Source organism: Galeopterus variegatus, unplaced genomic scaffold, assembly GCF_000696425.1.
Source record: "Galeopterus variegatus unplaced genomic scaffold, G_variegatus-3.0.2 Scaffold157, whole genome shotgun sequence".
Classification (NCBI taxonomy): Eukaryota; Metazoa; Chordata; class Mammalia; order Dermoptera; family Cynocephalidae; genus Galeopterus; species Galeopterus variegatus.
This window is the reverse complement of record NW_007726268.1, coordinates 210211-219801: the sequence shown is the minus strand read 5'-3', so window position 1 is coordinate 219801 and position 9591 is coordinate 210211.

The following is a 9591-nucleotide window of genomic DNA, read 5'->3' as shown; positions in this document are numbered from 1 at the left end:
CCCGGCCGGGCGGGAGGGCGCGGGCGGCCCGAGCAGGCCCCGAGCAGGCCCCGAGCAGGCCCGGCCTCCGAGACGGGGAAGGAGGCTCGCCGGACGGCCCTTCCGGGGAGGCCCTGACCTCTGAGCGATCTCGGGCAGACCGGGCCCAATCTTGAGCCAGACCCTAGGCCGGCCGGCCACGAGCAGGCCCCCCAGGGGGTCCCCGGGTGCCCCACGCCTGGCCGCCATCAGTGAGGCTGGCATCAGCCTGGCGATTCTGGGATTGGGGCCAACTCCCGAGTTCCACTAAAGCCCCGCTGCCTGGCGCAGTGGGCACAGTGTCAACAGCCACTTCCTCCGCACTTGACAATAGGTTCCTCGACATTCATCAGACCCCCACTCTTCGCCAGGCACTGTCCTGGGGTATGAGAGCGTGACAGGGATGTGGGTTTCCATTCAGGTCTTTGCTTCTGGGATGGCTGATTACAAATGCAGCCACCACCTTGTCTCGTGGGGGCCCTTCCCTGGAGTGGCCTATGGACCTCTCCTCTGCAAGAAGGGTCATCTGGCAACAGTCTGAGCAGGCTGTCCCTACAGCCTCCCACCCCACTCAGGGAGAGGAGACAAGAGAGGTGATGAGAGCAGGGTGCGTGCGGTGGTTAACACCATAGCTCCAAGTCACCTCAGTCACCTTTCCCTGGAGATGGAAGGCCAGTTGGAGGGTGGTGGGGGTAAGTGCCAGGTGGTGGAGGAGCCATGGGGGAGGGCAGAGGCGGCACCTGCTGGATGGTGAGTGTGCCATGAAGGAGGGTCTTGGCTTCTGCTGAGGCTCAGATACAGAGTTCAGGGAATGATGACCCAGTTGGGGGCTCTTCCCAGGAGTCCTAAAAATAAAAATCTGTTACCCCATACTGCCCACATCTTGATTGCTCAAAGTTGGCACCCCTTTCTCAGTTACCTCCAGCTAGTTCCATAGGCCACTCCTCTTATTTTGAGTTTCTTCTTCATTAGCAACCTTAAAACAAGAAAATAGCAAAGCCATTCCCCTAGCGTGGCACCCCACACTTGCCCCCCCATCCCCCATCTTGCTGCCCACCTGTAAGCTATGCTGTCATCTTCCCCGTGTGGACAGCCCCCCTCAGCTTTCAGCCGTGGTCCCTGGCACAGGGCAGACCCTCAAAGCCACCACATGGACTAGAGCTTCAGCATCCTGCAGGCAAGTCCTTTTGTCTGCTTTTTCTTCTTCAGCGCCTGGCATGCAGCATGTGCTCAAAAGATAGCTGTTGAATGAGCGAAGGGAATTCCTTTGAAACCCTCGGCTTTCCTGACATAAAATTCAATGCTAATTGGATCTATTTTCTTCAAAAGATTTTACAGCAGCTGAATGTTTTCACACATTTGTAAAGGGTACTAAGAGCGTGTATAAAGATCTATCACTCTCTTTTTCTGTTTGCAAATACATTGCAGACAGGCACACGGCTCTCTAGAGGAGGTTTCAGACAACTGGGGGATCTTCCTAGAGGGTGAGAAACTTGAGCTGTGCCCTGATGGATGAGATAGGACTTCCACAGGGGAAGAGGTCAGGGGAAGGCATCCTATATGGGGAGAAGTCCTGGGGGAAAACACAGACGCAGAGTATGTCCAGGGGGCTCTGAAGCCAGGGTGGTTAGAACAAGAGTTCCTGGAGAATAGAGAAGGAATAAGTAATGGAGGTAAAATGGAGAGTCTTCGGTTCACTCTACAGACTTTCGCAAACTGAAGAGGGATTCAAGAAGAATTTCAGAAAGTCGGATCTGGCAGATGTGTGTACAGCGAGTTAGAGGTGGAAACTGTCAGTGGAGAGATCATTTTGGAGACTGAATAACCCCAACAGCCCCCAAAAAGGACGAACAAGATGATTCAAGTGAACCAACATTTATCCAGCACTTGCAATAAACACAAAGCAAGAGAAAAAGTTAGATGCTTGTTAGGAGCAAATATTCGTAATTCTGGTTTTAAGCCACCCCTGAATCGAAGAAATCCAAACTAAACAGAGAGCTAAGGAATTATTCCACTTCCAGTGCCTGCCAATTTCCTCAAGATGCAGCTTGTGACAGATACAAATATATTCCAGGAAAGTACTTTCCCCTTTTCACTGAAGACTTTATAGGCTTTAACATAAATAAAGACAGGAAGCACTTTGTTTAGATCATTTTTTATGAAGGTATTAATCCATGTCTTAGTATATACTCCATTGTTAATGAACAATTCACCTCTATTTAATTTTCTTTAAAAAATGAAAGTTTAAAACAAATTCCCAGATCTTTAATGCAACCCAAGAAGCAACTTATGTTTTTGATGACTTGAGGGCCCAACTGGGAGTTCAGATTTAACATAGAAGTTCAAGAAAAGATTAAAAACTTCTGGGAAGAAATCAGAATACAGTTTCCAAGACTTACGAAGTTTTTTGGTACAGTTCACATTCCAGGACATTTTTGAACTTGTATCATGTAGGATGGCTCTAGGTGTCTAAAATGTGCATTTATATGTTAAGTTCATGCTAGAGTTTACCTGTATAAAATCTCCTAATGCCTGCTTAGACCCAGCTGATCTCCATGAGTTTCCCAGATTCCATTATGTCTGATATGAGAAAGAAACATTCATGTCCTCGGTGCACTTGCTTCATGCTTTCTGGAGTTTTCTTTCATTCATTCATCATTCATTCACTTTATTGAACATCAGTTCTGAATAGCTCCAGGCTCTGTCAGGCTTTGGGGATACCATAGTGTGCATGTGTGTGTATGTGTGTTTATATACAAGAGTACTTCAAAATGTTTGTGGAAAAATAGAAGTGAAAGATAATACAAATCTTTCCATAAACATTTTGAAGTACCTTTGTATGCATGTGTTTGTGGCGGAGGAGGGAGCAAATCTAGCAGTAAAATCCAGAAATCCAGTCATTGGGAACAGGCTGCATTAGAAAAGGCCCCTTGGGGGCCGGCCCAGTGTTCGGATCCCACATACAGACCGGTTCCCGCTCACTGGCTGAGCGAGGTATGGGTGCAGCACTGGGGGTTGCGATCCCGTTGCCGGTCCTGGTCCGGTACGGGCGCGACACTGAGGGTTGCGATCCGTTGCCGGACACGAAAAAAAGACAAAAAGGAAAAAAAAAAAAAAAAAGAAAAGGCCCCTTGGACTAGGATGAGATCTTTCAGTTGGGTCTTGAGGGATGGGCTGAAGTATTCCAGACAGTCTGATCCCTGACCAAAGAATCGTTCCTGCAAGGGCCTGAAGAACTAAAGGGCATGGTCCATTCCAGTACTAAGAGCTTGTGTGGCTGGGCACAAAGTGTGCATAAGGTATAGATGGAGCCACAGAGTGTGGACTTGACCTTGAGGGTAACTGAGAGCCCGTGGAAGTGCCTCAGTCAGGACTAACATGAAATAAAGGCAGGGTCACTTCTGGTTGAGAACGATCTGCTGCTTTGTGAACCCAGAGGAAACAGAGGCAGGCTCAGCTCCAATGATCTCCCTCCATGATGCCGTATGGAAGCAGCCCCCACCAACAGAGACTGCGACACTCGTGTGACCTCCCAAGTGTCACTCATCACCGGGTCCTAAGTGCCTAAGTGCATCAGGGAGTGCCTAGGTTACATTCTGTAACTGGTGACACCAGACATGCCACCTGGATTTGCACTAAATCTTCCTGATGGAATGAAAAAGAACTCATTTCCATGGACAGCACATTACTCTAGAAACTTTTATGGAAAATTCATTCACTTATGGAAAAGTTGAAAAACTAGTATAATGAACATGTGTATACCCTTCACCTTGATTCATATATATATTTATATATATACATATATTTTTGTATATATGCATATGTGTGTACATATATTTTGTTTCCTGCACCATTTAAAATAAGTTGTACACATTTACCCCTAAATGCCTTAGTGTCTCTCTCTTAGGAACAAGGTCACTAGTCCACACAATCACAATAATATCCCAATCATACCCATGGAAATCTGACATCGAAATACTGTTATCTAATATACAGTCCACATTGAAATTTCCTTAATTGTTCCCAAGTGTCTTTCATGGCTTTTTCTTTTTAAATCCAGAATCTAAATAAGAATCAGGCATTCTGTTTGGTTGTCAAGCCTCTCTGGTCTCCTTTAATCTAGAACAATCCCTGCCTTTGCCTTACATGACATTGACATGTCTTGTAGAAGGTCTCACCATCTAGATTCATCTGTTTCCTCATGATTAGAGTCGGGTTAAACGTTTTTGGTAAAAAATATGTTGTTTCCCACTGCACCTCACCAGGAGGCACATGACCTAAATGCCCCCCAGTATTGGCCCAGGTTGGTTACTTGGTTTAAGTGGAGTCTGCCAAATCTCATGGTAAAAGTACATTTCCCCTTTTATAATTAATAGAGTTAAAACCAATTTCCTCTTTGTATTCTGGGAGTGACACTTTGAGGCTATTACTGTCTGGGTCCCTACACCCTTTTCCTCAATGTCTTTAGTATCCGTTGATGATCTCTGCCTAAATCAAGCACTGTTTGTAATGTGGTGATCTTCCAGCTCTATCATCCCGTCTGTATTTATCACCTGGAATTCTTTGGCAAAGATGACCTTTCCCCCCACCTCCCCGGGTCTGGCTACATATTAGTGGAGTCCAGTACAAAATGAAAATGGAGAGCCTCTTTTTCAAAACAGAATTTCAAATGGCAACAGCACAGCCTTACACCAGCACAGGCCCAGGCGACTGCAAGGACCGCATGTTCACAGGGCCAGTGCTCCTGTACGTGTGCATATTTGCCCGTCATTCAATATCACTGCTCCAAGTGTCCCCATTTAGGCCAGGGAGACCCCACCAGCCTAGCTCCTCTGTCTTTTTGACATGTTCTTATCAGGTTGTGAGGACTTCTGTCCTCCCTGGAACAATAAGATAATCACCAGTCTCACTTGTTCCTTCCTTGTCCTACATCTAGAGTCAGCCAGTTCTCCAAGAAATCCTGGCTCCTTCCCGTGGGGGAACGGCTGGTTAGAAAACAAGAGCTTTGCACTTAGAAAGCCAGCTCTGTGCCCTGGGGGTGCTCACTGCGACTTGGGTGTCGTTGCTTGCATCCTCTTAGAGGACAGAGGTAGGATTTGTTTTTTTTAATATTGTGAGCTCACACTGACTTCTCCCATTCAAATCCCACGTTCCAAGGCTCTCCCTCACCTGCCCATCTTCCATATGTGACCTCCTCTCCCACAGGGGAACCCTGGTTCCCAGTTGCCCTCATCTGGATGCTCATTTGCTCTTTCCCACACCTGCCAACAGCCTCCACTTGGCACAACAAACCTACAACATAAAGTTCAAGATTTCTTTGTTCTTTCTGTTCTTAGAGTTTATCCCATGGATATTTTCAAAATTTACTTGATTTTTGTGTGGTTTTTCAATACAATGTACACTTAGGTTCATGTATCTGTTTTGTATTTAATGTAAGGGGTTTGCTGTTTTCATTCTTTCACATCTTCTTTCCTGAACACATAAAACATTTATATCATCCAAAAGTCAAAACTGTAAAAAATGCTCACAGAAGTCTCCCCCATCCTTCCCTTTCCCCCTTTTTTTCACTCATCCCTTGTAGGTAACCATTTTTATTAGCGTTTGGTTTATCTTCCCTGTTTCTTTTTGGAAAAAAAAAAGAAAAAGATTGTACATATTCATGGATCTTCCGCAAAAGGTAGCATACTGCAGGTCATCTTTTGCACTTTGCTTGAAAAGCACATTTTGTAATCTCATCTGCAAGTGCTGTGTTTTTACTTTCCCATATCAGTGGGATGAGAGAATGTGTTAATAAAAATGTACTAGCAGAGCCATTTATTAACAACAAAAAGTGTTCCTCCTCACATCAGTTTTTAGGACTTCTCGATGAAGTGAGGGGGCTGAACTAGCTGCGGAGATCCCTTGCCGTTCCAGCAGCCTAAATTATTCTCCCAGGAAGGGCACAGTGTTACGACAGCAATAACGCTCGTGTCTCGGGAACTAAATTCCTATTTATTTCTGAACACCAGCAAAATTATGTTTATAGCTGAAAAAGTTTTCAAGGGCATTTTGAAGACCTGGAGCTGTGGGACAGGGAGGCTGTGGGAAGGAAAAGAGAAATAATTAACAGACCAAATGTGGTTCCACATTCCTTTAAGCAAACTCAACATATGGAAATAGAGACTTATAGAAAAGCAAAATTAGGGGGTAAATGTTTATTTTGATCAAGGAATCTTTTCTTTACAAAAACCTTCACTTATAGGATCCTTTTAAATGGTATGTTTCTCTAGTGCATTGAAAATGATTCAATCTTGAAAAACCTGAGTCACAGTTTTTCCAGAAACACCCTAGTGTTTATTGCACGTCTATCTGTAGTATCTGAATGTAGATCTTTGAAAAAGTAAAAAAGAATCATAAATCTGTTGCTGAGAATTTTGGCAGCTGAACAGCGTGAGGAAAGGGTGGGGGAAGGAAAAACTAACCAGAAATTGTTAGTTTTTTTTAAGAGCAGTGAGAAGGAAATTCAGTATTTTTCTCACTAAATCCAGAAGGTTCCATATTTTGGGCTGATTCATACTTATGGATGGAAACTACTAAAATGCACCAACCTTACTTACATTATAATGTAGGTTAAAATGCTAGACTTGAAATAAGATCACTTATCCATTCTCAGTGATTTACAAAACTCGAGTGACATTATAACCCAGGGTAAAAAGCATTCCAGTCAGTTTCGTGGTTTTCCTAACATCTTCATAATTTCAATAATGCTTAAACATTACCTATGAGAACCATAAATAGACATTTGAAGTCTTAACACGTTCAGGACACATAGTAAACATGCTCTATAAAGTACTATTTTTAAAACAGGATTTCTCTTGTTACATTATAAACTCAGCAGCACGTGAAACCAAGTAGTGTATACATCTCTCTTTCTTAAATGAGAGGCTGCTTTCCATTTCCTAATACTCTTGGGGCCACAGAAAAGAGGGGCTGGTATGTGGAGCAGGACACAGCTGTCTGTTGAGAGCAGCATTCCGCAGGATGGACTTTGGGAATCGGGAGGGTGAGGGGGTGGCAGCCAGCTTGGGGGACTCATCAGGATGGGGTCCTGGGGGGCTTTGTCAGCTCAGTGTCGTGCAAAGTATGCCTCCACAAGGCACGACTAAGTGCTGAAGTTCTGTGTAAATTTAATTATTAGCATGAACTGAAGGTACTGTCATTGTTTAACTCATCGACCTTTTAAATGGATAACCAACCTTGAGGCTTAATTGGATTTTAAAAAAATCAATTTCTAGCTATTGCGTAGTGTTGAAATGAAGTGCTGCATTCTCAGGCGATTGTAAAATCAGTTTTGCTCAAGACTCTTTTTATTATTTACAACTTTAAAATGACATTATCCATCTTGGTAGGCGTTTTACGTACTCACATACCTTTTGTAAACAACCACAAATATATATGTACGTACACTGAGTCACATCACAGAAGCATCATTATTTTCTGTCGGGCAGCAGGCTGATTCATCAGCAGCAATCTCTTCACACCAATTACACAAAAAACAGAGCTGGAGATAATGACATACCACTGTTTGCAAATCTCCCTTGGCCTCAGCCGGTCTCATCTTTGTAATAAGAAAAAAATCCTTGAGGAAGCTTTTTACCAAATCACATCTTGACCATTAAATCCTTCTTGAAGAAGGTCATTTAATTTTGGAAATAAATGAACAATTAAAATGGCATAAGTAGAAATAGTACTGGTCTGGAAATTAGAAAGTAGATGATTCTAGTCCTGGCCTGCATTACACTAGTTTTGTGACCTTGGCAAGTCCTCTTGTAGGTCTCAGTTTCCCTATCTGGGAAAGGGGGAGGTTGGGGTGGAAGGAGATGCTCTCTTTGCCCTACGGTTGATGAAGATGGAGGCCTATTATGGTGTCCTGGGTCAGAACACCAAGTTTAAAAAAAAAAAAATCTGATTCCCTCAGCACTTGCTCTGAGAAAAAAAGACACCGAATGATGCAAACCAGAGCCCTCTGCCTCCATTACGACATCTATGAAACGAGAGACAGTGAACGGCAGAATTTGGATGATTAGCTAAAAGCAATTATAAAATTATAGTTGACAAACAGAAAATGCTAAACCCAGTGGTCTATTTTAACTGAGCCGGATTTAAGTATGCATTGTGTTGAATGGAACCTCATTTAAATGGTCCATTTTAACCAGATTATGGAGCTGAAGTGGAGAACCACACAATTATCCTGAGCATTCAGGACAGTCCAGAGAGCTAATTGGGACAATTGGACAAATGATTATTTTCTTTTGTCTCAATTGACCAGATAATTGTGCACAAGTCTCTGCCATTTGACTCTGTGGAATGTCCCTTTGTGTAGTAAGAAAACCCAGCCATAAACTGGTACAATGACGTCTTTCCAAGGGTGGTGTGGAGTTGGGGACAGGATGCACACAGCTGACGCTTACTGAGTCCCAAATTGGAAACACTCTCATGCGCGCTGAAAGTCTCTGCATGTCTGCCAGGGCTCTCATTAGTTCATTCTAATACCCTTCAATTTGAAGGGAGTTGTTTTCTCTCAGTTTAAACACGAAATTTTAAAAAAACATCAGGCAGCAAGGTTACAGGTGGCATCTGGGTGGTCAAGAGAATCTGGAGAGAGAAAATCAGGAGTTTTTAAGGGCTAATACACACAGATGTATATACAACTCGAGGAACACATCTGTATACACAGTGCTAAGTTTAAGATGTAGATAACACCAGATGAATGGGGTCTGCCCACCTAACTCAGAGGAAACAGAAACTTACCATAACTAATCAATGAATTAGCACCACCACCAAGGAGGAATTCTTAGTGCTGTCCTGTCTTCCCTATACCCAACTAATGAACTAATTTCCCTTCTGTGAAAAGGTCTCGCCATATGGTTCCCACATGGTTTGACTAGAATAAGGGATCCCAATGACCAAAATCAAGGCAGCATGTAGAACATGCTATCCCAGGTAAGTTGCTTTGCTGTGTCTATACAAGTACAGGCGATAGACCAGGAAGACTTCTAGCTTGCTCAAACTTTGGGTTATGTTTAGACTTCTTATAGGATGTTCACTAAATTTAGCAGGGTAAATCTACACCCAGACTGTTCTACAAATCAAGGTGAGCATTCAAATGCGACACCCCAATGGTCTACCATTTTCAGTTCCTGGCAGCTCACCCCCTGCACTGGGGCCTGAGTCTTCACAACGCTGTGCTCAAGAGCGATGTTTCGACTTATACCTGCATACTCCTCTAGTGCCATTTCAAGAATGGCCATCAAAGAGTCAGGAACATAACACAAGAGATTACCATTCAAGACCTCACACGTGACAGAGCCTGCACATTCACAAGTTTTGCCATCTTTACACAGCCCCCATCAGGATGGAGGACTTCTTTAATGTTATCACTGCTGGTCAGAATGTCCTTGAAGCCTATGGCAAATGTCCACGCTTTGAGAGTGGATTTGGTTCGTGGACAGAGCCAGTGGCTGGTGAGCAAGTTGGGGGTGGGAGCGCCACAGGAGGTGGCGGCTGCTTTTGCATGGTTTGTGGACAGATTCT